The sequence below is a fragment of the Triturus cristatus genome, chromosome 5_2 (assembly GCF_964204655.1).
Source record: "Triturus cristatus chromosome 5_2, aTriCri1.1, whole genome shotgun sequence".
Lineage (NCBI taxonomy): Eukaryota > Metazoa > Chordata > Amphibia > Caudata > Salamandridae > Triturus > Triturus cristatus.
Window position 1 is genome coordinate 30998044 of NC_140588.1, and position 26430 is coordinate 31024473.

Genomic DNA, 26430 nt, shown 5'->3' on the forward strand with positions numbered 1-26430 from the left:
AAGGGTTATTGGTGAGAGGTATATGTGAAGAATAAAAAGTGTCCCCACCCAAGTAGTGTAACAGTTTGGACCAATTCCAGCAGGTCATATATCTGTATCTCAGTAGGTTTCCGAGGAAGTCCCTGCGGGAGTATGGAGGAAAGGGAAAGGTCAGATGCCTGAGCTCTTTCGAGTTTGAGATAAAGTAGCCTGGCATCAGGATAGTACCAATGATATACAAAGTGTGCTTGGGCAACTAAGTAGTACAGTTGGGGGTCAGGAGCTCTTAAACCACCATGATCGTAGGGCAGAGTCAGGGTGTGTCATTGAATATGAGGCTGGCGGCACACCAGGATAAGCCGTGTTGACAGTTCCCGCCACTTAGCGAAGAAACTATTGGTTAAAGCTATGGGGGTATTTGGAAAAAGATATAAAAATAGTTGGAGCACCACTATTATAATGATAGCAATACGCCCAGCCATTCCCAGTGGCAATTTAATCCAGCGCTCTATCTGTGCCGTGAGCCTATCAATAGCGGGCCATAATTACGCTGTATCAACTCAGAGCAGTCTCTGTGTAGAAATCTGCCTAAATATTTGGGGGAGTCTGTGCGTCACTGTAATGGATTTCTTTTTAAACATATTTTTATTCGCATTTGGTATGATAGCAGCTAGACAAAGACAATTGCAGCATTGAACACCACACCTTCTTTAGTACAGCGTAGTATACCAATAAAAGAAATGCTCGAGCAACCTGTATATTTCCATTCCTTCTAACACCTACTGCCGAAGATCTACAGCAAGCACATTGCATGGAGTGATAGTGGAGCCCTCTGTCTTTAGGGGGGGTATCAGTGCAATGTGCTAGCTGTCCTTTATGTAAGTACGAGTGTAAAATGATATAACCTATGTTGGGAAGGAGCTTCTAAGGGGATGCCTCTCGAATGATACATAACAAGGTCACCTGTCAACTAACTAGTGCAGGTTGGTCCAAGGAATTTAATGGTTTACAAATGATCTGGGTAAACTCAGTATATGGGGTGGGCAAGGGTCTGGGGTCTCACCCCATCAAGCCGCTGGCTTGGCATCCATCCTATTCTGGTCATGTTAGAGCGTGACGGGGCTAGAGAGTAGATGCTACTCAACCCCATATAGATGTAGGGGCACGCCAAGTTTCTACTCTAGAAACCTGCTCATCAGCAAGGGTCATCACTCACACGAGCCTCCTCAGCTACAGGTGTACACTCCCCGTCTGTCTGGGTCCCACCTTGACTCCCCTCGTCGTCACCCTTATCATGCTCTGTGTGCTCCCAGGTGTGCAGGACCTCCCTCCACTGCTCCACTATGGGGCGCCGTCTCAACCCCCTTGATTACCAGCCCCTCTGCCCCAGCCCAGTGAGTCACGTTTCTTTCATCCAGGTCTCCACCACGAGTTCACCAATGGACTTCCAGGCCCTTGCTACCCTCCTCCTGACCAGGACCAAGTTGAGATCAATAAACCTGTCTCCAGACTTCGGTTTGGGCGGTTGGGAAAAAACCCCAGCAGACAAACCTCAACAGTGGATTCAAGTGTGCGCCCCAGTATCATACCCACCATCTCCAGTACCGCGTCCCAAAACTGACATAGTGTGGTACATGCCCAGGTCATATGTATGAAATCAGCATCGCCATAATTGCACCTCAGGCAACCTAGCGCTTCGCCGCCATAGGCAACTTGAAGTTTGTGGGGTGTCATGTAGGTCATGTGTAAATGATTAAACTGTATGTATTTCAACTTTGTGTTTCATGAAACCTTCTTAGCGTATACCAAAACTCTATTCCAGTCTGAGAGTTCCCTATCCAATACCATTTCCCACTGCCTGCCCAGCATTGACAAATGTTTGCGGGTAATCTCGGACTGTGAACTATAGAACCATTTCTCCAAATGCTACGCCATACCCAGGGTAAGCAATGAGTGCAGCACTGTATATGTTGTGGGCTCCTCCCGGCCTCTCCCCCACAGTCCTTTGAATGTACAGATCAGGGCCTCATACTGGAGGAACTGGCCGGCCGGGCCAAGAATTTTTTGCTGGTGACAGTCCCCTACCGTTTCCAGCCATTCCGCCGTCCAGGCTGCCATTTGCTCAGCTGTGAAAATCGTCAATGGGTCCCCATGTGGCAGGCTAATCAAAGGCCGTCTCGGTGCATACAGAGGGATCTCTGCAGCCTTTGCCACGCAGCATTTCCAGCATTGTAATGCCGTGTTCAGCAATAGAGTCTGGTGTGAGATTTCCATTGCTGGATTGAGCAGTTTAGCCAACAATAAATTGGAGTGGGACACTGAGTCTGCCAATCACCTTCCATCCAAACCCATCCAACCACTGCACAACCCACTGTATTTGGGAGGCCAGGAAGTATAACTCGAAATTTGGTGCTCCCATGCCACCCTCCATTACAGGGAGTTGCAGTGTTTCTGAGGACACTCTCCACCGTCCCTTATCCCGTATGAGGTCCTGCAGTAGAGTATCTAGTTGACAAAACCAGCAGGCAGGGACTGTTGACGGGAGGTTAATAAAACAATACAGTAGACGTGGCAGCATGATCTTCTTAGACAGGGAGATTTGGGCCATAATCGGCAGTCGAAAAGAGCACTAAGAAGGGACGCAGGATCTGAGAGTTCTGAGGACCCTCCCCACGTTGCCATTCCGCATATCTTCGAGGGAATGAAAAATATTTATCCCTAGATATCTAAAGGTGGACTGTGGCCAGTCAAGGTCTGCAGGAAGCTTCGGGGGTTAAAGAAGAGCCTGGGACACAAAGAATAAATAATTCTTATGTCTATTAACTTTCAAACCAGAGAGATATTCAAATCTCCCCAAGAGGTCCAGGGCCATAGCTAAACCCACCACTGCGTCCGCCAGGTAAATCAGGAGGTCGTCAGCATATAGGGAAATAATATGTTCATGCCTACCCACAGTCAGCCCCATATCCACACCCCGTCTAAGCAACTCAGCAAAGAACTTGCTGCTAGAGAGCACAACAGTGGTGATAGAGGACAGCCCTGTCTGGTGCCACGGAAAAATCCCATATTGTGGAGACACCGTATTGTTGGTTTTAACATGAGCAGCGGAGTTCTCATAAAGTAGTTTCATCCACCTTATCCAACCGCCTCCAAGACCCATTCTCTCCATGACCTCAAACAGGTAGTCCCACAGTATTGTGTCAAAGGCCTTTTCCAGATCTATCAATAAAAAGGCTGCCTGCGGAAGAGACCATACTTCTGGGTGTAATAGCACGTAGTATAGCCTACGCAGATTAAATGAGGTGTTCCAGGATGGGATAAACCCATTCTGATCTACATGAAGTAGGGAAGGCATGTAGGGAAGCAAGCAAAGTGCCATGATCTTGCTAAGCCGAGCATGGAGAATGGACGGACGTCCGAGGCACGAGCCCCATGGGCGTTCATCTTGGGGAGTAGGATTACCACTGCATCTCGCGGAGACTCGGGGAGCTGCCCTAGACTCAAAGACTCCAAGTATAGGGTCTCCAGCTGGGGTGCCAATTTCGTTTTAGATGCAGAGTAGAATTCTGCAGGGAGGCCATCTGGGCCAAGGGTTATACCCATAACCATGCTTTTAATAGCTGCACAAATCTTCTGCACCATCACTAGTCCTCCCAGTGCCTCCCTGGCCTGTCAATCCAGCACCTGAAGCAGCAGTACACTCAAAAAGTCTCTCTGACCTACCATCGGGACAGGTGGTTGTGCGTTATATAGGACCCTACAATAATCAAGGAATATAGCATTAATTGACTCTGGATTATAAACGGACTCTCCAGTCCCAGATTTGATATGTGTGATCTGGGACCCATGGGTTTCTGGCCAAACCAGCCATGCCAATAGTCTACCAGGCCCTCCCTCCTACTCTTACACTTTTGTGAGGTACTCCATACAATCATGACATTGCAGCTGATCAAGCACTGCACTATAAAGAGTGTGCACTTTTCGCTGGCTTTCCGGGTCAGCGACCTCTGTTCCTTGTGCGTCGTCAAGATCGTGCAACCTGTCTTCAAGTTCTCCCAACTCCTGATGCAGTTTGTGCTGTATACCAATTGACTATCCCAAGGAATGCCCTCGTACCACAATCTTAAATGCCTCCCACTCTACTAATTCTGTAGACACTGAATGTGCGTTATCGACAAAATAATAATCAATAGAGGCACCGAGAGACTCACGAAAACAGGTATTCAGTGTGGCTGACAGATTGGCTGAGTCTATGGGAGCATAAAAAGGTGTCCTGGTTGGTGCGCAATTGGTATATGGGGGAGTAAAAGGAGTAGTCTCTACCGTCAATGTGGTGTGTTCTCCAGATGTCCTCTAACCCCCAGTGTCTCATCCAGTCACAAAGTCTCACAGCACTGCAGTGAGCCTGGACCCTGGGCACCAGGGGGGAGTGAGCAATCCAGGGTAACATCGGCCCCACAGTTAAAATCCCCCCCAAGGGGGAGGTCTGGTGTAGTTGATACAACCATGGAGGCCGAGAGTCTGTGCAGAAAGGATCTTGGTTGTGGGCATACACACTGCCGAGAGTGATGTCTCGGCCAAACAATCTCCCGGTCAGTATTACATATCGACCTTCCTTGTCTTTATGTGTGTGCAGAGGTTCAAAGGGGACGCCTGCTCTTTCCCAAATTAGCACACCCCTGGCATACGCCAAATAGGAGGTTGCAAATATCTGCCCACTCCACCTCCGGCACAACTTCTCTACCTCACTCTGTACAAGATGTGTCGCCTGCAGCATGGCTATCTGTACCCTTCACTGTCTTAAATATCTGTGCACAATATACCACTTAGTAGCCAAGTCCAACCCCCTAATGTTCTTTGCCATAAGCTTCAGTGTGTAGAGTGTTGGTGCCATATGGAAATATCCCTCACAGAGCTCCTCCCCCCACCCTCCATGCTCTTAGATAAAGAATTCAGAGTCATCCCTGCAACTGAAGCAAAATAAAACACATAAACACCCACAAACAGTAACTCCCCATCCCAAGAGCAGTTTGGCAATGACCAGCCGCCCAAACTTTAAGGAAACCATCAGTCTCATCAGAAGACCACAACCAGCCTTAGGTGAGATCTTCTAAGAGAGGGTGGGCTATGGCCCAAGGTCAGCAGTCCCTCACTCTGTCTGCACCAGCCCGGACCAGTAAGAACGCCCAGCAAGTCGGCATGTTATATGATCAGAATGTACCAAGTCATGATAGTGGCCCTCGCTGTTCAGAGGTGCCTTTTCAGAGAAGGTCATCTGCCATTCTTGGAGTTACTATCAGTAGCAGGGTGTGTCTGCCCATGAGGAATCCTAATCAGAGTCACCAGTCTCTTTCACAGAGGGGGAACCAACTTCCAAGGCATTTTCTGTCCCCTTCATGATCTCAGCCACCGCTTGAAGGGCAGCAGCCCGTTCCTTCTCAGTCTGGGACAAGCTTGGTTCCTTTGACGGGCTTCTTTGGGCCTCCTCCGGGTCATCATCTTTATCTTCCACTCCTGAAGTGCAGTAGCAGGCTCTGTCATTGGAGGCAGGCTTCCGGACTGTAGGCTTCTAGCCATTCCCAGGCCATTTTGGGATTGTGACAGAAGTGAGTTGTTCTATCGAATATTGCCAGGACATGGACAGGGAGCACTCGGTAATACTCCAGGCCCTGATTCCGAAGAGCCCTCTTAACCTCGTGGAATGAAGCTCGTCTCCGCTGCACTTCCACTGTGTAGTCTGGAAATATTGAGACCTTACTATTATCAACCCCAAACGGGCCCTCAGTTCTCGTCTTCTGAAGCAGTATATCTCTGTCTTTATAATGCAGGAGCCTCATCACTACCAGGTGTGGCGGATGCCCTTTCGGACATGCCATACTCTATGTGCTCATTCTAGGGTATAGAAGGTTGGCAGGCTCTTCGGGGCGACCACCGAACTGAGCCAAGGCTCAAGGTAGGCAATCATGTCCCTGCCCTCTACTCCTTCACACAGCCCAACCACACTGATGTTCTTCCTCCTGTTGTGCACTTTGGCATCTTCGGCCCTGTGTGGTCAAGTGTACGAACTCTGTAAGAGAGCTCTGCAACTTGGAGTAAATGCCTTTGTTGTGTAGGTTGTAGATCAGCGAGCGAGGACTATGTCACTTTGACTCTCTCTGCTAGCTTATGGTGTTCTGTTCTCAGCAGCCCTAACCCCAAGGACACCCTACTGATAACTTGATGTAAGGTGGTCTTAGTATCTATGATGGCCTCAAGTATTTTAGCCAGCTAGTGCTTAATTTGGTCCTCTGGGGATACCGACCCTGACCTCTCCTGCTTCTCAAAGGCGGCATCTTCCAGACCTGGCGGTGCCCCTGTTGTCCTCGTGCTTTCATACCCATCTTGGCAAGATGTATCTTTCAGTGTAGATTAATAGGTCGCCAGCAGGTGTCAGAGTAGGTTAAAAGGTCACCAGCAGGTGGCGGCTGTCCCCGTCCCCAACAGTTGGCTATATAAAGTCAGGCACTTGTCTGTTGAATATCTTCCCAGCACAGCTCCTTGATGTAGCAGGATACACAACAATTGTCTTAGGATATCATCAGCAGTGGGTATGCCACCGCAGTTCACAGGTCCCCCAAGTCACTCTGCAGGGCAGGGAGCCGACGCCACTACCTCCCAGCAGCGCCTGCAGATCGCCTCACAGGTCGTAATCTTTTGACAATTATAGATGCCTCAGAAGCATGGCCAGCGAGCTGGTCCACCCCAGAGTTCTAAGCTGTCCACAGGAAGACAATGTAATAGTCTGTTCTGCTGGGCACTGTGTGGCCCGACTCCCATTTAGGCCATATGGCTCCAAGCAGCCCCCATTGTGAGCCAAAGTCTCAATCTGGAGGGAGGATGGGGATCTAGGACAATGAGGACCCCCCTCAGGCAATGTCATATACTGAGCCATTCACCGGACCCCGATCTGGACCCTGAGCATCCACCTCCCAGGAGAGTACTCCAGCCGACACCCACATCCCCCGATATCAGTGCCCAGCTCACCGGTATCTCTCAGAGCTCCACTCCACTCTGCAGCCTCCAGTCACCACCTTGGGTCAAAGCTGGGCTGGGGCTGGAGCCCCGCTGTTCCTACAGTGCGGACGTGCTCAGACCCACTTTCGGCCACGATCCACCGCCTCCTTCCCTCACACAGTCGCAGCCACCCTGGCAGGCACTCTCCTCTGCAATGCGTCTCAGGAAAGGCAGACCGCCACAACACCCAGGCCGCAACCATCATCTCAATACCCCGTCGCTGTGGGGCAGCGCCGGCTACCTCCCCAGCGTCCTCAGTGCTTCGTGGGTAGGGGCACTCGGCCTATTTCCTCAATGTCCCGCATTCCATTCGCCGTCCTTTATGTCCAGCCGCTTCCTGGGGTGCCATGACCGCACACGTCTAGGCTCAGTGATTCAGTATCCCAGGGCCGCCATTCTGAGAGCCAGGGTCCCCGTCGCAGCACAGGCCAGAGCCAGCAGTCAGGCCAGACAGGCTGCTGCCTCGCCCATGTCTCAACCATCACCTCGATAGTCCGTCACTGCGGGGTGGCGCCGGCTACTTCACAAGCATCCACAGTGCTGCAAGGGCAGTACTGCTTCGCTTCTTTCCACGGTGTATTTCGGTCCCCTCGCCGTCCGCTATGTACAGCTGGTTCTCGGGGTGTCAGGATCACCCGTGTCCGGGCTCAGCACGTCAGTATCCCATGTTCGCGATCTTGAGGGCGAGGGCCCGGGCCCTATCGAGGCACAGGCCAGTCCCGGCAATCAGACTTCCCATGGAGCTCTGGCAGTTCTGTATCACAGCACAGTGTATTCCTGTATGGTGAGCACGTCCTGAAAAAAATGGGCTCGGATAGAGCAGGATGATGGTCGGGCCGGAACAGCAGGCTCACGTGTCCGCCACAATTGGCTTCCAAGCCACGCCCCCACCATTGCAATGGATATTCAAAACACATGGGATAAAGGTGTACATAAGAGGGAACAGCTCTGGTTTATTTCAGTTTACTGTCACACCAGAAAATTTCCCAAAGTGTGTCACTTCCCATATGATAGGGGAGAGACTGGAAGCCGGATTTCGGACAATAACAATATGACATTGTCATAAAGGGAGACCAACAGTGGCCCATGGAAAAAATGGAGGCCTGAAGTGTCTTTCCTACAATTGGCAAAGTAAGGGGTTAATAATGATAATAAATAAGAGAGCGGACAGCCCTGTCTAGGGTACCCCTCAAAAATGAAAATGGCTGGGAAAGGGTACTATTGACTTTGAGGCACGCAATGGGAGCCATGTAGAGTAACATAATAACGCTCCAAAAGCCTCTGCGGATACCCAGCTTAGTTAGTGTGGCATGGAGGAATGGCCATTCAAGGGAGTTTAATGCTTTTCCAGCATCCAGCAGTGTGACTGCTGCAGAAATAGTGTGAAACTTGATTGATTACCACAAAAAGCGTGCAGAGATTGATTGAGGTGGAGCGGTCTGGAACAAACTCAGATTGCATGGGAGAAATTATATCAATATGGAAAGGCGTTTAGCTATGCCTTTGGCCAGAACTCTATTGTCATGATTGAGGAGGGACAGTGGCATGTAGGAAGTGCAAAATCGGGGAGCTTTGTTGGGCTTAAGTAGTTGAATAATAACTGCTTTGCAGAGTGTAGGGAAGAGTGCGCCAAGATCAAGAGATTCGGCCTAAACCTCTGATAGGTGTGAAACCAATGCAGTCTTGTACATTTGCAGAAGTTTCCCATTAATCTGTCCTGCCCAGGAGACTTCGAACAACTTAGTGCATCAATAGCTGGCAACATTTCTTGACATGTAAAAGGGGGGGCAAGAAAGTGTTGATGGCCAGCTTCAAGCAAGACCATGGCTACCCCACACAGGCAATCAGCCAGGACGAGCTATCATCGCCTACCGGGAAGTGTATAGATGTTTATAATATGTGGTAAACTAGTCTATTATGTTAGCATTATTGGTGATGAGCGTACCATCAAGACCCATTACATATGAAGCATGATAAAGGGGGCACCGGAGATGAGCCAAAGTGTGGCCTGGTCTCTCACCTTCGCCATACTGGCGTGCTCTGGCATACTTGTCCAGATAAGCCATTCCGTATCAGCAAGGTCCCGAAACTCCTCTATGAGTGTGACTCTATCATGTAGGGGTGTGGGATCTGTGGCTGACATATCCCACACATCAGTAGTGCGGAATTTCCCTTCAACTGTTGCCAAATCATTTCGTATGCTGCGAAAGACCCCAGCGTAAATATCACAACACATACCTCTTATATAGACCTTGAAGGCCGCCAAGAGGGAAGAATGTGTCTTTTCAGACCCCGCATTAAATGTGAAGTGTTCAGTGATGGCAGCACAGAGTTCTATGTGAAAAATCTCATCATGCAGAGCATTGTCAGGGAAACACCAGAGTCAGAATTTGGGGATTTGACATGGGACATGGAGTGTGGTCCTGACAGGGGCATGATCAGAATGTGTGTGGAGTTGGTGTGTAATATCCGTGAGACACAGTAGCAATCCTCGGGACAAATAACAGTGATCGATACAAGTCCAGACGTTGTGTGGAGTGGAGTAAAACGGGAAGCCCTTCCCTGCTGATGGCGTTATCACCACGCATTGGTTCAGTTAAAAGGTGTCAAGGAGGTTATCAAACACTTTTAGGGATTGTGGCTTCGAGATCACTGTAGAGTCAGCGGAGTTGAGAGTAGGTTGACAGGTGATGTTAAAATCACAACCCAGGAAAGCATAATCAGTCTGATATCGCGATCCATCTGAGGGGAAAGTTCACAATAGAGTAGCAGTCACCTTTTGCGAGCAAGGCGTAGTGCTGTATCCCCATCCCTGAAATGAAATAGTAGACATGCGCAATAATCAAACACGGAGGTGATCCAGGCACGGTTCGTGGACCGAGTGAGTTATGGGCCATTTCCACAACAACGGTGTTGGTGAAGGCTTCCCTGCTGAACAGTTCTGTCAAGAGTTGTTTCACAAAACGTCCACTCCTCCAGTGTTTGTGGTCTCCACTATCCCAGCGATTCGTAGATTGTTGCAACTTGATCACGCCTCCAAGTCTTAGTTTTTAGCAGCAGTGTTTTGCAGAAGCCGCCCCATTCTTTCCAGGTGCTTCAGCACATCAACATTCCTGTCCTCAGTCTCCAAGATCCTGAACTCTGCTCCATCCAGTCTGGTAGTGTTCATTCATGCCATCCAAACAAGTAGTTAGCGTGTCATATCTAGTGTCTATTGCCTGGAGACCAGCGTGCAACTCAGCCAGAATAGTGGCAGTTCCTCAAGAGGGGTGTCCAATTCAGCACCAAGAGATGGCCCTCCACCACCAGGAGGTGACTGCTGCCACAGCAGAGTCCCTGAGGCCTCAAAAGTGAGCTGCCTCTGCTTTGGGTCGCCACGACCCATGGTGGCTACCGAAGCATCACAAGGTCAGCAGGGAGGGAGAGAGCAATCTGGCACCGCGTTGGGGAAAGACACGCACAAAAAAAGCCCCCCATCTTAGTAAGCAGGCAGAGACACTAAGGTGGTGAGGGCGTTTATGCAATGAGAAAACAAAACCATCCTCAAAGGAGGCAACTGCAAGAGATGTGGACCTATGTGGATTCAAAGAACAGCAGCAACAGTCCCGAGAAGCCCTGCAACGCCGGCGGTGGCACAAGCAATGAACGCTGGGCTCTGCTGTAGTGAGGTGCAGGGCGGTACAGCGCAGGCATCCAACCTGCTGCAAAGGCGGAGAGAAAGTCCCGCAGCCGCACATTCACAGGAACCCAGATGAGGCACCACATGATATTGGCACGGTAAAGCCAAAGCAGATGCCATCCATATAGGAGATCAGGTACAGAAAAAGCAGGCCCACAGCTCCGGTTGTGCCGAGTGGCATTCAGGCACTTGCCACAAAAGCCTTGGTAGGCAGCCGCACCACGGTGCAGGTCCCGAAAGAATAAGGTGCGTCGAGGCCAGTACTCTCCTAGGGCGGTAGATGGATAGCGGCAGGCACAGGGAGCACAGCGGGGGAAGAGTGGACCAGGCCCATGCCACAAATCACTGCCCGGCCCAAAATGAGTGCCACGGGTAATACGACGCCAGGCTTCCGAGTAGGGAGCGGTCGGCATCAACCAGGGAGACATACTGCACCAGGTAGAGGATGCATAGGTCAATGTTGGTCTGGACAAATCAGTCACCAGGTCTGAGGGCAGCACCATGGTCCCGCCCACAGGCTCATCCACGTACCTCCACACAGCAGGGTCTCCGAAAGCCGCGTCAGGCTGCAGCAACCGGCTCAGGCAGCAGCGGGCAATGCAGCGGTCCCCACATCAACTGAGGGGCGATTTCACAGTCAGCAGCGCCCACACAAGGGCAGAGGTTCCAAGACATTGCAGTGAGGGTTAGGAGCCCATTCACAGCAATATGTGGGTGATGCCTTCGAAGTGTCAGTACTATGTGGCCACCTTGCTCGCTGGCTAGGCCATGCTGCTCATACTGTCCTCTTCAAACAAATGCATAATTTGCTATGCAATGTAAAAATAAATGTGCAATGGTTTATCATGCCACCACTCTATTTACAATAAAGATGGTATCAAAATAGATATTTACCTGTGTTAGTAACTGTTGTGTTATATTAATTGTCTAATTATAGGGCTCTTTGTTCCACAACATCAATGATTGTGATGTCATCAGGTGCAAAGTCAGGTGACAAGACCTCCTGGAAAGATTGAGGGTCAAAGATCATATGATGTCAATTCCTGTGATGACTCTGGGATCACAGGCTGTGTGATATCACTTTCGAACCCCCTGACATTTTGGTGAAGCAACATCCTTGCACAGCTGTGCTGCTCCATAATTTGAGAAATTGTGCCTTGGGGCACTCCAAATTATTATAACATGTTTTCCTACTCTGATTAGAGAATGTAGACTTGACAGTTTATCTAGTTGTGACTCTATTCAAAATCTCCAGTTGGGACTAGAAGCAATAATATTTTGATGTGGTGAGTTTACTGGAGGGGGCAGATCAAATCACAATCCATGTCTTTTATGTTTATGACAGTGGTTAAGATGCACAAACAGTTCACCTAATAAATCACGTTCCATACTGTGTTATTTTAGAGAAAATAGCAAATAAATATACTTAGTGAAGCTGTAAAAGATGCTCATCCGTCCAATGGTTTGATCTTTGTGAATCTTATTGTGCAGAGTAAAGTCAGGATGCATTTGAAAGGCACAGGAGACAGCATCCAACTGTCTCTATATTCAAATTTATTTATTTATTTAGCGATTTATAGAGCGCCTGGTGACCCGGAGGCATCCCCGCGCTATGAGATCAGTGGAGAGCTGAGGGGAGGGGGAGGGATACTATTTGGGAAAAAGGAAAGTTTTCAATCTTTTACGAAAGAGGAGGTGACAGGATTCCAGACGCAGGCTGCGAGGAAGTGAGTTCCATCCTGAGGACGCTTTGACCGCAAAGCGTCGCCCACCGGTGCGTACCTTCCTGAATCTAGGGACAGTGGCCAGGCGTTCGTTGTCCGAGCGCAGGAGTCTGGGAGCTTTGTAGGGGGTGACCATATCTTTCAGGGCAGCTGGGCCTACACCGTTGATGAGTTTGTGGGCAGTGCACAGAGCCTTGAATTCTACCCTCTGGCGCACAGGCAGCCAATGTAGGGCCTTGAGGGCAGATAATGAGACGACCAGTTGCGTGTCGTCCGCATAGCTCACTATTTTTATCCCATAAGGGGTGACGACATCCTCAAGGGGGGCCATGTAAACATTAAACAGGGTGGGACTAAGCAAAGACCCCTGGGGGACTCCGCTTGAGAGTGGTAGAGGGGCAGAGTGTGAGTTGCCGTCCCAAACCTGGAATGAGCGGCCTGATAGAAAAGAGTCTATCCAAGCGAGCGCAGCGCCCGCGATTCCTGCCCTGGCCAGACGATGGAGAAGGACACGGTGGTCCACCGTATCAAAGGCTGCACTGAGGTCCAGGAGGATCACTGCCACTGATCCTCCTGAATCCAGAATGCACCTTGCCTCCTCGATGACAGCGAGGAGTGCGGTGTCCGTGCCATGGCCGGGGCGGAATCCAGTTTGAGACAGACGCAGGAGTTTGTTGGCCTCGAGGTACTGGGAAAGTTGCACATTAACCAATTTCTCAGCCATCTTGCTGATGCATGGGAGCAGCGAGATTGGTCTGTAGTTGGCCATGTCGTCAGGGTCCAGTTGAGGTTTTTTGAGAAGAGCCTTGACAACAGCGCTCTTCCAGTTCGGAGGAACAGAGCCATGCGAAAGAGAGATGTTGATTAGTTCCATGATAGTGGGAGCTATGCTAGGGGATGTGAGAAGTTGGCCTGATATGTAGTGCTCACTATTCTAGTGATCACTGTGTATCATTCCAAACAACCCTTATTGATGATTGGTTGTAAGTCAACCTTATAGACCAGCTATCCTAGTAGCGTGGATACGAGCAGTCTTAGGCTAAACTCTAGAGGGCGTGTTAAGCCAGCTGTTTACCATCACATATACCCCTTGAACACCAAGTGAAAGGACACCACACAAGTTGTTATGAAAATAAAGGATATTTATTTATAACAAGACTACCCTGGCTCTTTATGAGTCAGGGAGCTAAGCACAATACAAAACTCTTAGGAAAATACTTCTGGTTGCACAATTTACACAAATGCCCGAGGGCACGAAACCATTACACTGCAAGTGGAAGGGGAGAAGTTAGAAAGTCTAAAGTTACTGATTCCGGAGTGATCCGATCAGTGGGACTAAACGAAAAAGGAACTGGACACTTGTAAAGCGAACCTGCGATGGAGCACCGGAATGCTCGAGTTACCTAGCCCAGAGGCTGTGGGTGTGGAAGGTTCGGCAAGGTGTCGGAAGTCCTCGTTGTAGTCTCAGGAGCCTGAAAGAAGAGTTGCTGGCAGGCGACCAGTGTCGATGTTCAGCGAGATCCAAGCCTGGATCGGTGTTGAAGGAAACCTGAAAGCAGAGGGGACTCAGTTCTCAACCGCTAGCCAGCGATCGTGTGGGCACCAGGAGGGTACCGGCTGAAGTCACCTCGACCAGGTGAGTGGATGACGTCGGACTCGGCTGTTCCTCGGACCAGGAGGCGCGGCGGCGACCAGGAGGGAGGGCGAGCTGTCCCACGCAGGTGTCTGCTGCCGATGAGGCTGGGCCCAGGAATGGGGCAGCGGATCTTGGCAGTGGCAAGCCCACGCGGTGGAGTCAAGATGGCGTCTGGAGTGGACCAGGAGGGTCCGTGGTACTCCTCTGTTGAAGGGGAGCAAGAGCCAGTCTGGAGCAACCAGACTAGTGATGAAACAAACGTGGTGCGTCGTGAAGAGGGCCACAAGCCGGTCGGCAAGTGGTTGAACAACGCGGTGAACAGCAAGGAGCGGAAGGGCCCCCACGCAGATCTCGGGGATGCTGGGGAGGCAGACTTCGGTGCTGGAGCTGCTCAGGGTTAGGGCTTCTCAAACCCTAGGTGCACTCACTCGAGGGTCCCTCGGTGGGCGTGCTTAGATAAGCGTCGTGCAGGTTCTGAAGACAGCCGGTCCCGCAGGTCTCGTCACACCTACGACTCTCAGCTGAGCTGATGAGGGAGGTAAAAGGTCAGAGATGGCAGGGAACCCGGGTCTCGTCGAGCTGGGCAGTCTTGATCCGTAGGAGAGACTTACAGCAAACCGCAAGCGCTTAGGTGGTGCCTGCTGGTGCAGGGTGGCTACTCCTTAGCCACAAGGGAGAGTCTTCAGAAATAGTCAAGAGTTCCTTTCGTGGAAAGTAGTTCAAGATTCAGAATTATCCAATTTGGGAAGGGGACTCGCTCCTACCTTTATTCTAAGAAAAAGGGGCTGGCCCGTGACTAGGTTCTACCCATGGGTGGAGTCAGGAGTGGGGTGGTTACACCCCTATCCTTTGTCCGGCTTCGCCCCAGCTCAGGGGCTGGTGTGCCCCCGAAACTGGCTTGAGCCGGGCTATGCACAGTGAGCACCGGGGTGCCACTGGCAATCACCTTCCTTTCAGCCCTGCCTACCTGGGATACACAAACCCTGTCTGGGATGGTGCTAACACCGCCCTCGACAGGAAACCCTTTGTCCAAGCTCCCCTCGCTGGAAGGTCTCCCAGCAGCAGGAGGTCAGACTTGTGTCTGGTGGCAGCATCCATTTTGTGATGCTGAGGCTTGAGTCAACTTTAACCGGGGTTCAAGGTTACTTCCATGTCGTGCCCCTCTAAAAGGGGGGGAATGCTAACCCCGTCACCAGAACCGGCGAGGGGTTCGTATTCCGATTCGTATGACACCTTACTCGACATGTGTAGGTGATGCGATGCCAAAGTTAGCAAATAACCGTGAGGATTATAATGCATTTAAAAGTAGTTGGCCCGCGTCACCATGGAACGGCTATTAGGACTTGGTTCCGCAAGCCGTCGACGGGCTCAGCTCGCGCCAGAGCACCGTCCCACATGATTCCCTGCACTCTGCCTTCAGGATTGATAAGGCCTGCCATAGGAGTGACTGATAGGAATCCATGTGTCCATTTTAGGGTTAGGTGTAGGAATACTACACCTACAGCAACGGGTGATTACACCACGTTGCCCCAGCTGTCGTGCAGCCAGTTGTGTCAGATTTGGGCGGCCATTCCAGGGGTGGCATAATACATGCTGCAGCCCCTGGTAGGCCCTGGGTACACCGATGCCCTGGATACCTGTGGTATGCTGAGACAGGGACTGACAAGGCGGCCCAGTTCCAATTGGTGGATGCACCTAATGTACATGTGTTTAATTTCGAGAGAGAACAGCTAGGCTGTGGGTCTGATTGGCAGGCCCACAGCCGGGGAAAGTCGTAAACCAGAAGCAAAAGCAAAAAATCTGGGTGATCATAGGATTGCAGACCCTACTCTCCTACAGGGGACACTGTTTTTAAGGATCTTACAGGGGCAGGGTCAAGGGGAGAGCCGCTTTTCATCTTGGCCAGTGTAGAGACTACTTCGATCAAAGATACTGCTCTAAATGTGGACAGCTGAGGGTGTAGGCTGTTACCCATAGGGTTAGTGGCCGCCTCTTTGTCCGTGTGGTTGGATGGAGGCTAGTATCTGGGCAATTTTGGAATCGAAGTAGGTAGCCAGTTCCTTACTTCTGTCCGGAGGAGGTGGGTGCGATGAGGGTGGCGCTGGTATTTTAAGTAGTTCTTTGGCTATGAGGTAAGATTCCCTCGCCGAGTTGGAGGAGTTTTTTATTCTGGCGTCATATACACACTGAATACATTCCAATGAAGAACATAAGACATCCAATGAATGTCCATCTTACTATTACATCACTAGTACCTATTACATCCCAAATATCTATGCTGTAAATACTAATACAAACCCAGACACCACATATCTCCCCCTTAACAACAAATACGATTACAAGGAAAATAACAATACCCCAATCAGACAATACATATCATTAAATACAAATAGATATGAGAATTAGCAAAGAAAGTGATTTAAATTGAATGTATACAAGAATAAAACAAAACGCTTCTAATTTCTAGATCTAGAAGGAATTCTTCTACTTTTTATGCTCCGATGTTAGGGATGGGCAATTAACTCCGCTCCACCAGCGGAGTTTATGGATTTTTACCAAACCATGCTGCGCTTGGAGCGCGAAGTGTGGCAAAAACTCTGTCACCCGCCACGGAGCTGAGTTTACTGGCACCGTCCTGTAAGTGACAACTGGTAAGCGGCCCCCTAGCAAATCGAACAAGCATTGAAGATGCAATAGGTCTCGCCTTTGATTAAGTTAAAGCCATTTGCTTTGCTAATGATATTGTATAGCAAAGCAAATGGCTTTAACTTAATAAAAGGCGAGACCTATTTTATTTTTAATGCTTGTTGCTGTTACAGGTAAGAAGGTAGGAGCCCAGGGGCTGGGGGCAGATAAATGACCCTGCAATGTGTTTACATGGGGAGTGTGCAATTAACCAATAAATCATACATCTCCTTCTCTGTGACTGACTAACACCAGCATGCCCAGAAAATGATAAGGGAGATGTCAAGATTGAAGCCTAACTTTGTGGAAGCTTCCATCATAACTATCTTTGTACTCTCGTAAGTTGCTTTCAATTCTGGATAAAATACCAAAATATGAAGATTTCAAAAGAAAATGCTTTGCAAGGGAGAGAATTTGCTGAGCGTCTGGAGTGCGCAACTGCTTAAAATCTATTATGAGGCAGAAAAGCACCCCAGTGACACAGAGTGTGTGTGGGCAGCACCCAGGGGGAGCGGGGATTTAAATTCTAATAATGAAGCGTTCATTTATCATCATAAAGCTAGTTTTGACTAGCCAAAAGAATCCCTTTTGCGACCCTTTTTAAAGTCCACCCTCCTGGCTCTCTACCCTCCACCGCTAAAAAATACTCACTCCAAAGCAGTCGAGAGGACAGAATATAGCTCCCCCGTGTTAATACTCAAGGAGGAGGAGAGGCTGGCAACTTTGGAACTTGGGAGGCAGGTGCTCGTCCTGGCGTTGGCGCCATATCCTGTGACTCACTTAATTTACCCGTGCCCGAAAAAACAAGAGTGGGGCGCTGGTTAATTAAGTAATGGCACGCAATATGTGATTTAAGCGCGTCTTACTGACGCCGTGAAACGCTTCAGACAGACTTTCTCACAATGCCCGACAGTCTGGGCCAGTTTAAGTGTAACCCGTATTTCTGCAAGGGTTTCTTAACTGGCGTGCATTTAATAATTGACAAAGTTGACAATACACCTGTTAAATTCTCAGATTATATTCGCCCAAATGGCAAAGAACCCCTCACAGCAACTTTCCTGCTGCCTGCAAAATGCTGCAGGCTCAAGTGGTCAGTTGGAGGGCGAGGATAAGAAAGCTCATATTTTAGTGGGTGTGATCAGGGCCGGACTGGGAACCACAACCGGCCCTGGCAAAGTGCTCGGCCGGCCCCCTCCCCCGGGGAAGGGAGGGGGTTCTGCCGAGCTCTTTGCCACGGCCGGTTTTCGGCCGATTTTGTCACAGGGCCGATTTTGCAGCCATGCTGCAAAAACGGCCCTGTAACAAAAACAGCCCCCAGGGGCCCAAAACCGGCCCCACCCGTGCGGCGCACCGGGAGATTGACCGATGCCTGCTACGGCCAGTCCGGCCCTGGGTGTGATACCGTTACTTTGTCAGCTAGATAAATACGAAGTGGTATTCTGCAACAGTACCGAAAAGCTTACGCAAAATCAGTGAGCTCTCTAAAGACATTACACTGGACTATGTAAACAATGCGTCGGACCAATGAAATATCAGAAAGTCAGACAAACCTTCGGCAACTTTGTCGAATAAAACATTCTTTTGAATCATTCATATTAATTCTATTCCATCAGGTAATTTTCTGAAATGGAACAAAGAAGGTTTTGGTGACAATCATGTCGGATATTTGGTGGGTTTCTTTTCGGACATGGCATCATTCATTTTTTGTGAGGGGGGCTTCCTTGATTTTAATAAAGCTTTGACAAGTATGTGCTTTTGAAGTTTTTATAGCACTTTCATTACTTTTTTTATGACAAACACTAAGGCCACGGAAATTATGCGGCAGGGGAGGTGCAAATTATGCTGCAGGGTTAAGTACAAACGCACACATAGGCACACACATACAAAGAGCTACTGGCACCCGCAAGGGTTCAAGCAGTTACCAACATACACATAGGCGCTTGCAGTCACACGCATATAAAAAGACTTGAGACACACACACACACCGGTTAACGCAATAATAACAAGATCGCGCCATACGTGATTCCTATAGCAGAGAAGGCAGCCTTCTTGGTTTACCGTTTGTGGCGGCGGTCCCGCTATATTCCCGAGCGCCAAGCCCTACTTCTCCCGTTGCCCATCAATGATAAAAATAAAAATGAAAGTAAGCATGCTCACCCGGAACTTAAAGCAGCTGAAAAGTAAATGTCAGCATCATCATTTTTTTAAGCTTTATTTTTATTCTCCTTAAATTATATTGAGAACTTTAAGTTTCTCACTTGGCAACATTTTAGGGCTACAATCTGAGATATTTGATTACAACATCGAGGCGATAATGATTTAATGTCAATTGATCCACATTTGCCATCCTACCCTAGCACACATCTAAGAAACTGCACCCGTAATTGCATCAAAAGTAAAGAAACTGATAAACACTTTTTTGCTATTTCTTTTCATGCTGGAAGAGGACACTCGACATTTCTTATCGTTTTATGACTTTTGTTACAATCGCGTTACCTGAGCGGGTGTCGCGATTCCATCAAAAGTAAAGAAATAGAAGGACATTTCCTTTTCCAATTTCTTTAACTTTGATGCAATTGCGGCTCCCGTGCGTGAGCCGCGATTGTCACAACTAATGAAAACAAAAGGAAATGGAGAGCGGCCGCTTTCGGCATGTAAAGAAATAGGAAACAAGTGAGCAGGAAGCAACACCTTCGAAAACGAAGCCAACCAAAGCCATTAAACAATAAGACGAAAAGCAATAGCTTCCAAAACAAAGCAAACCAAATCTATTAAAAAAGTCAGACGAAAAACAATACCTTCGAAAACACAGCAAACCAAATCCATAAAAAAAGTCAGAAGCCAACCAAATCCATTAAACAAGCGCAGTCCATTGTTACTGCAACACATTACACAACTGGGGAAAAAATTGCTTAGCTAGTATTTAAAGGAGTCTGTGTTCTTCTGCCAGTAAAAGATCCAATCCCAGGGGGCGTGGCTAAAAGGAGACAGGGTGGCAACAATTAGGGATTTGCATGCCTTCAGTGCAATCATTGCACTGTCTTTGGCATAATTCGTGATGCCAAACGACGCGCACGAATCAAAGCTGAAGGCGAAGCTGGGACGAGGCTTCTGGAATTGTTTCGATTCCAAGAATCCTCGTAAGACAAGAGCAGTGCATGCGCTGCTTACGTCAGGCCGAGACCTAAAAACACTTTATAGTGTCCGACACCCTCTAGCCAATTACATTATGGCGAGTGATCAGTTAGCCAATCCCAAATCAAGAGTTGTCCCTCGTCCAATCAAAGGTTATTTCACGCGTTCACTGCAACACTGTTCCTCCTCGGTTTACAACTTGGCAGGAATGATCCTGGGAGCACTCAGAGGGAAGAGGGCAATTTCAACCTTTACTGAAATTAGAGGTACCGGGATGCTGCACATGAGCCTTCCTGCTCCCGAGACTCTCAAATGAACAACAGTACACGTAAGAACCAAATCTCTGTCCCAGAGCCGACCTTCTTCATTTGACCCCCAGAGAATGCGCATAAAGCAGGGCAGTGCCTGGGACCTACACTGCGCCCCTCTCTGAACCTTGTTGTGCCGAGTGCACCAGAGACAGAGAGTCCTGCTCCTCCCGCAGTAGGAAAGAGAGGGGATGGATTTCTCCCAAATGCACCAATTACTATGCTTCCCCGAGACTCTCAGAAAACAGCAGGGCTCTCCCAGTGCCACCACGTTGCCCTGCTCCACCAGTCATGCACCAGAAAAAATTCCTCCTGCAGAGAGGAAGCTCTGCTTGCTATGGGGGGCTCACTCTGATGACCCTGGCTGCCCAGTGCCCCAGCTTGGTGGCTTCCTGCCCAAGGTAGCTGGAGAAGAGGGAGGAGAAGGCAAATATGATAATGTGATTAAAATCCTAAATGTGGACCCGGTGCACACAGCCCCTGTGCAAGGTAAGGGTGTACAGAGGGAGGGGCAAACATTAAATGAATCACCTCTATTTTTGTCCACAAAATGTCATTTGCAATGCATTACTGAATGCCTGCATGGAAAAGAATTCCACATAGTCCATGATGGGCGCCACTATTTCACCTAGTTCTCGAAAGAGCCTCTCATGCAGTCCGTCTTTTTGTGCTGTCACATTGTGCTGGTTGGTTATTAATATTTAATTTGAGCATGCAGCTGAATTCATTTGGTAATTTCACTTTGTGTGGATCGATGCAGAATTTTGTGGACCTTGGAACTGGTAGCTGATGTTTACTTTATGGGCTGCTCGTAGGTGCCTGGAGAGTGAAGGCTGTGTCTGCATGTGCTACGGCATGTATGTGGCTCAGGTGCACCGGCTGCATGTTGAAGCCACAAAAGGAGTGCAGCCTTCCAAAAAATACTCAAGATGAGGCACTGGTAGCAGCTTCAAGGCTCCTCTGCAGAAACATTGGGTATATGTTGTATCTGATGTGGTGTAGGCTGCTTATAGGTGTATTCAGCAGCCCTCTGCCAACGTTCACCACTGCCATGCCCTCAGCGGAGTTCATCCTCTTATCCCGGGCCTTGACTTGCTGTCTGCCAGGACCTCTCATGCCTGACCTACTGCAGCCCTTTGACCGACCTCAATTACTTGGGATTACAAGCCTACTTCCAGAAGGACTGGCTTGCCACCAGGGAGTACCTGCTGGGCACCCTGCAGAACCAGGCCTGGGTGCGAGACACTAAGATGGTGTGCCGTGCCCAGTGCAAAGCCGAGGAGGACCAGGGCACTGCAGGGGTGGGAGAGGGAGTCCCCAGCTACCTGCATGAGGTGGATTTCTTCAAGAGGGTGCTAAGGAGGGCAGAGTGCCAGGTCTACTGCCTGAGGCAGCAGATGGGCCTTCCCTCCAGACATGCAGAATGTGAAAGACGAGTTTTGAATGAGGGCTTTCAATGGTTCTGTTCTGTGCTGTATTTTTCGGACTTGTGACATGCACAAGTTGTCAACCCATAGTTGAACTATGGTTGGACATATAATTGGGTAGGAAGCAAAAAAACACATTTCAAACTTTAAATGTAGATGAGAGAGCGCAGGAATGGCAAGGGGCAAGTTCCCCAGGCAGCCCTGGATGGAGTGATGGAGCGGGTGACTTTGATGAAAAATGCTGCCTTCATGTGTAGAATGATGGAGAAACACTCATGGATAGAAATGCATAGCAGATGCAGCCACGAAGTTGAGCAGCATACTTGGAGGACACCAAGAACACTGCCTAATAGAAGCTATGGCAGAAATGTTCCCCAAGTTTAAGTGAATTACCTTACTCCACCCACACACGGAACTCTATGGAATTTCACTGAGTTTTTCGGTAACTCTGCGGAATACCACTGAGTCAAACTCCGCAAGTTCTGTCCAGTCCTATTCTATGTAGTTCTAATTTTGACCCGCTAACAAATCCTTGTTAATATATTTTGATAATAAGTTATGTTCAGTGGCGTAGCTAGAGCATGTGGCGCCCGGGGCTATCTCTCAGATTGCCGCCCCCCCCCCCCCGGGGGTGGGAAGGGCATGCACTTCAAAGAGGTCCGAGAGACACATAGTATTGCCGCTAATAGTTACCTTGATCATGCAACTTACAGGCACATACATGACACGGTCCAAGGCTACACAGTTGAATACAGCGGTGACTGGCAGTACAAAAAAGAACACACAGACTGCATGATCAATCTGGGGACTCAGAAAAACCGCATGTGACATCCATCAGAGATCTGCGTGAACAATTACCTGGCAATCCCCTCAACACAATGCAAACATGCACATACATGACACTGTTCATGTAACCTTCATCTACAGCTGACATTAAATGACCATACATCTCTTCTTAGTCTTATAAGGACCAGTAAAAATCACTCTTTTCCAAATCTCTTTCTAAATATTATCACTTTCCATGTAATGTTCCTTTGATGGGAAGAGGAGGTTTCTGAGGTGGGAGTATCAGGCAAGTGATACAACTCAGGCTCCATCTGTTCGAGTCTTCATGGAGGATCCCTCTTCATTACTACCTCCACCTGACCCCGGACTCTGCAACGCACTCCCTTACAGGCTCCCTCTGTGCAAGCCTTCAGGGAGAATCCCTCTTCATTACTACCTCCACCTGACCCCGGACTCGGCAACCCTCTCCCTTACAGGCTTGATTATCCACTACTCCTCTCTCCAGTGCACCTTATCTCACAGCTGACCTTGGGCCCCAGCCCCATATCAGGCACCATCAGGCTCCACTTTGCTTTTTCCAGGTAAAAACATTAGTAAATTCCCTTTCAAACTTAAAACATTGAATATAGCAGTAAATATAATTAGCATGCACTTTAAAGTATGTTCCACAGTAGCCCTTATGACCCGACTGCTAATTAAATAAACAAAAACAGAAAGGCGATGACAGCTTTAGCGCTGATGCGAAAGTCTTTTTTGGCGCCACACTAATAACCTCTTTCTCCGTAAATACCTTTACTACCACCTTCCAACAGTGCCCCTCATCCCTCCATGGCCCCCCTAGTGACCTCCTCCTCAGATTGCCTCATGCCACAAGTGCCCCTCATCTCCCCATAGCCCCTCCCCCTCATGACCTCCTCCTCAGACTCCCTCACTACCACCCTCCACCATTGCTCCTCATCTCACCCTAGCTCCCCCTCCACACCATGACCTCTTCCTCGGATTCCCTCACTGTCACCCAGAGCACAAGTCCTAAAAAAAGAAGTGGGGGGACGCTGACGTCACAACAGCAAGTGATGTCACGAAAGGTGGCTTGCACCATCAGACTCATTGCCTCCCCTCGCTCACCCCTTAGATGCCATTGCATCAGAGAAGCCAGCGTGTGAGCAGCGTTCTGAATGAGCTCCGATCTCGCCCCAGAGAGGCCAAAGAGTAAATGTATTGCTCCATTTGCTCCAGTAATCGAGCTCCCGTTAAAATAAGTGAGGGGACGCCATCCACCCGCCTGGTACCCCGACTCGAGGCCTGCAGTCACCCTCCACCAGTGCCCCTCATCGCTCCACAGCCCCTCCAACTACCTCCTCCTCAGATTCCCTCACTGCCACCCTCCACCAGTGCCCCTCATCGCTCCGTAGCCCCTCTCTCATATGCATTTGTTGTAGAGCGCTACTCATATCACTGTAGTGTGTCAGCACTTTACACCACGAACACATTATACAGAGACAATGAATCATACAAGTATGTAAATCAGTCTACAGGGAATGTCACATAAGCCAATGAGGATTACAAGGTGTAGGAATCACATGTCATCCATACTGGTGGGCAGTATATTTTGAGAGGGTTTGGTCTGGGGAAACACAACCTTAGTATTTAAAAGAGTATTCCATGGGGGTCAGCTTTACTGATAAAAATGTATCTCTGCCCAAACATACTCATTTTAGCAACATTAGAATGATGAAAGTCTGAGGAAGTTCTAACTATATCACAAAACAAATCTATACCATTCATGTTTGTATGCAGCTCTTTGGGCACGAACCCGGTGCCCTTGTAACCTGATCATACCGTAAAATAAATATCTAACATGATATTAAAACTACAACTCCGACCATAGCTGGAACATTTATAATGTCAGCAGCTTTCATTTTTCACACTTACCAAGACTCTGAGTCACAGTGCTGCAGCTGGAGATATAAAGACTGTTGGCCATGGGCCTCTGTAGTTTCTTGGAGTTTCTCACCCTTCTTGCTGCTGGCAATCGGGATATATTTCAGGTATGACCGTGAGAAACGCTGCTATGTGGCACCGCTGTCTTGAGAACAGTGCTTGTGCCTTTTAAAGACACAGCACCTGCTCAAAGACTCACGCTGTGACGAGACACAACCTTCAGCGATCCTCCAGGACAGGGGCTAAGCAGGCAGGAAGTGTCGAGGTCTGGAGGTGACAGGCCAAACACCGGCCTCCTCCTGTAATAATTAAACTCGACACAGGGCGCAAATAACTTTTGGGGGCCGGGCGGACTAGAAATTGAGATTTAAGAAGTTTGTCAAAGGAGGTAAATATATTGACACTAATTTACATCACAGAGCGAGGACCATTATGGGACAGAGCTGAGTCACCATGACTGCTCCCGCAGGGTCCGAGGTCCGGTAAGGTCAAATTCACGGAGCATTCTCATGAGGTAGCTACTGCAGGCACCATGATCTCGCACGGGCGGCGGCATGATCAAGGAAGTTATATGTTTTACTGGCAACACGGCGCACAACAAAAACGGAGCGAACGCAACAGCAAAAGGACTTGCACTTGCTGCTACCAAACGGAACATAACTGGTGCCAACCTGGCCCGCCATGCTGCTCTGTGCTGACATTAGTGGGGAAATCTCACAGGCAGTACTCCACACAACATCTCTACAGCGTGCATGTTTCCATAAATTATAAAGGCCGCCGCAGCCGCCCTAAATATAGTGCCGCCTGGGGCGGTCCGCCCCCACCGCCCCCCCCTAGCTACGCGCCTGGTTATGTTGCACTTGTTTCTCATCCACACATTTCAACAGCGTAATTATAATTACTTTTTGCTAAGCATGAAACATTGCACCACTGACCATTAAACATTTTTTGCTACTTGACCTCTAATCTCAATTATTGGAATGGGATCTCTGAACTTTGATATTCCTTTTTGCAACTGTACAGGTTCTTTTATTTGTACAACCTCTCCAACACTAAATCTTGACCTTTTGTTCTCATTTCTTTTTCACATTGTACAACACTTTGTTTATCACTTATTTTTTAGCCTCATGTGATTGCTCTTCCACATTCCTGATCAAGTACTTTAAACTTTCCAAAATGGACTTAATGAAGATGTGACTTTTCTTCCTCTCATAAACTCAAATGGCATACAGCCTGTCACTGAATGTGGAGTGGTTCGGTATGACCATAATAGTTCTCTGATAGCATTTTCACAATTGACATTGGCTCTAAAACCACTATTGATTCACTCCACCAAAACTCTATTAAACCTTTCTGCTTTACCATTAGCTTGAGGATAATTCAAACATGCTATTAGAAGTAAATTGAACTCCATTGTCTGTAAGTAGTTCTTCAGGTACTCTTCTTTATTAAAGATGTCTTGAAAAAAGCAAATTACTGCATTTGTGTTTAGTTCAGACACACCTTTAGTCTCATCCCTATCTTGATAAATGATCAACTAAAACAATAAAATATCTCATGTTGTTAGGTAACACACGAAAAGGACCTAAGAGATCATCCGCAATTCATTGCCAAGCTCTCTCGGAACACTTTACAGGAATAGAAGGAGGCGTAGATGTGACCAAGTATTTATCGCTGTAAGACCATTACACACATTTCTTTCCAAATGATTCTACTCCACAATCCAAACCTGGCCACCAAATCCCATCCGTGTCACCAATATGTAAAGGATGCTAATCTATCTAATGGTTTGTTTTTCATGAAGTTTATTGTGCAGAGTAAAATCAGGATACACGTGAAAGGCCCAGGAAACAGCATCCAACTGTCTCTATATTCAAATACACACATACTGGCACATGCATCAACGTAGGCTTTTGCGATTCCTTAATTGCGATTATTAAGGAATCGCAATTAAGGAATTGCAAAATCCTATGCATGTAGGAATCGCTATAAAAATAGCGATTCCTACACATTCCTTAATTGTGAGTCGCAAATTGCGAGTCGCAATTAAGGAATGGCGTCCCATTTGTTCCTATGG

General features: G+C 48.6%; 1 protein-coding gene across 1 annotated transcript in view; it reads right to left on the minus strand.

Annotated features, from left to right (window-relative positions):
• GABBR2 (gamma-aminobutyric acid type B receptor subunit 2) overlaps window positions 1–26430 on the minus strand; it is a 2527100-nt gene that overhangs the window by 1107607 nt on the left and 1393063 nt on the right. The window lies entirely within an intron of this gene.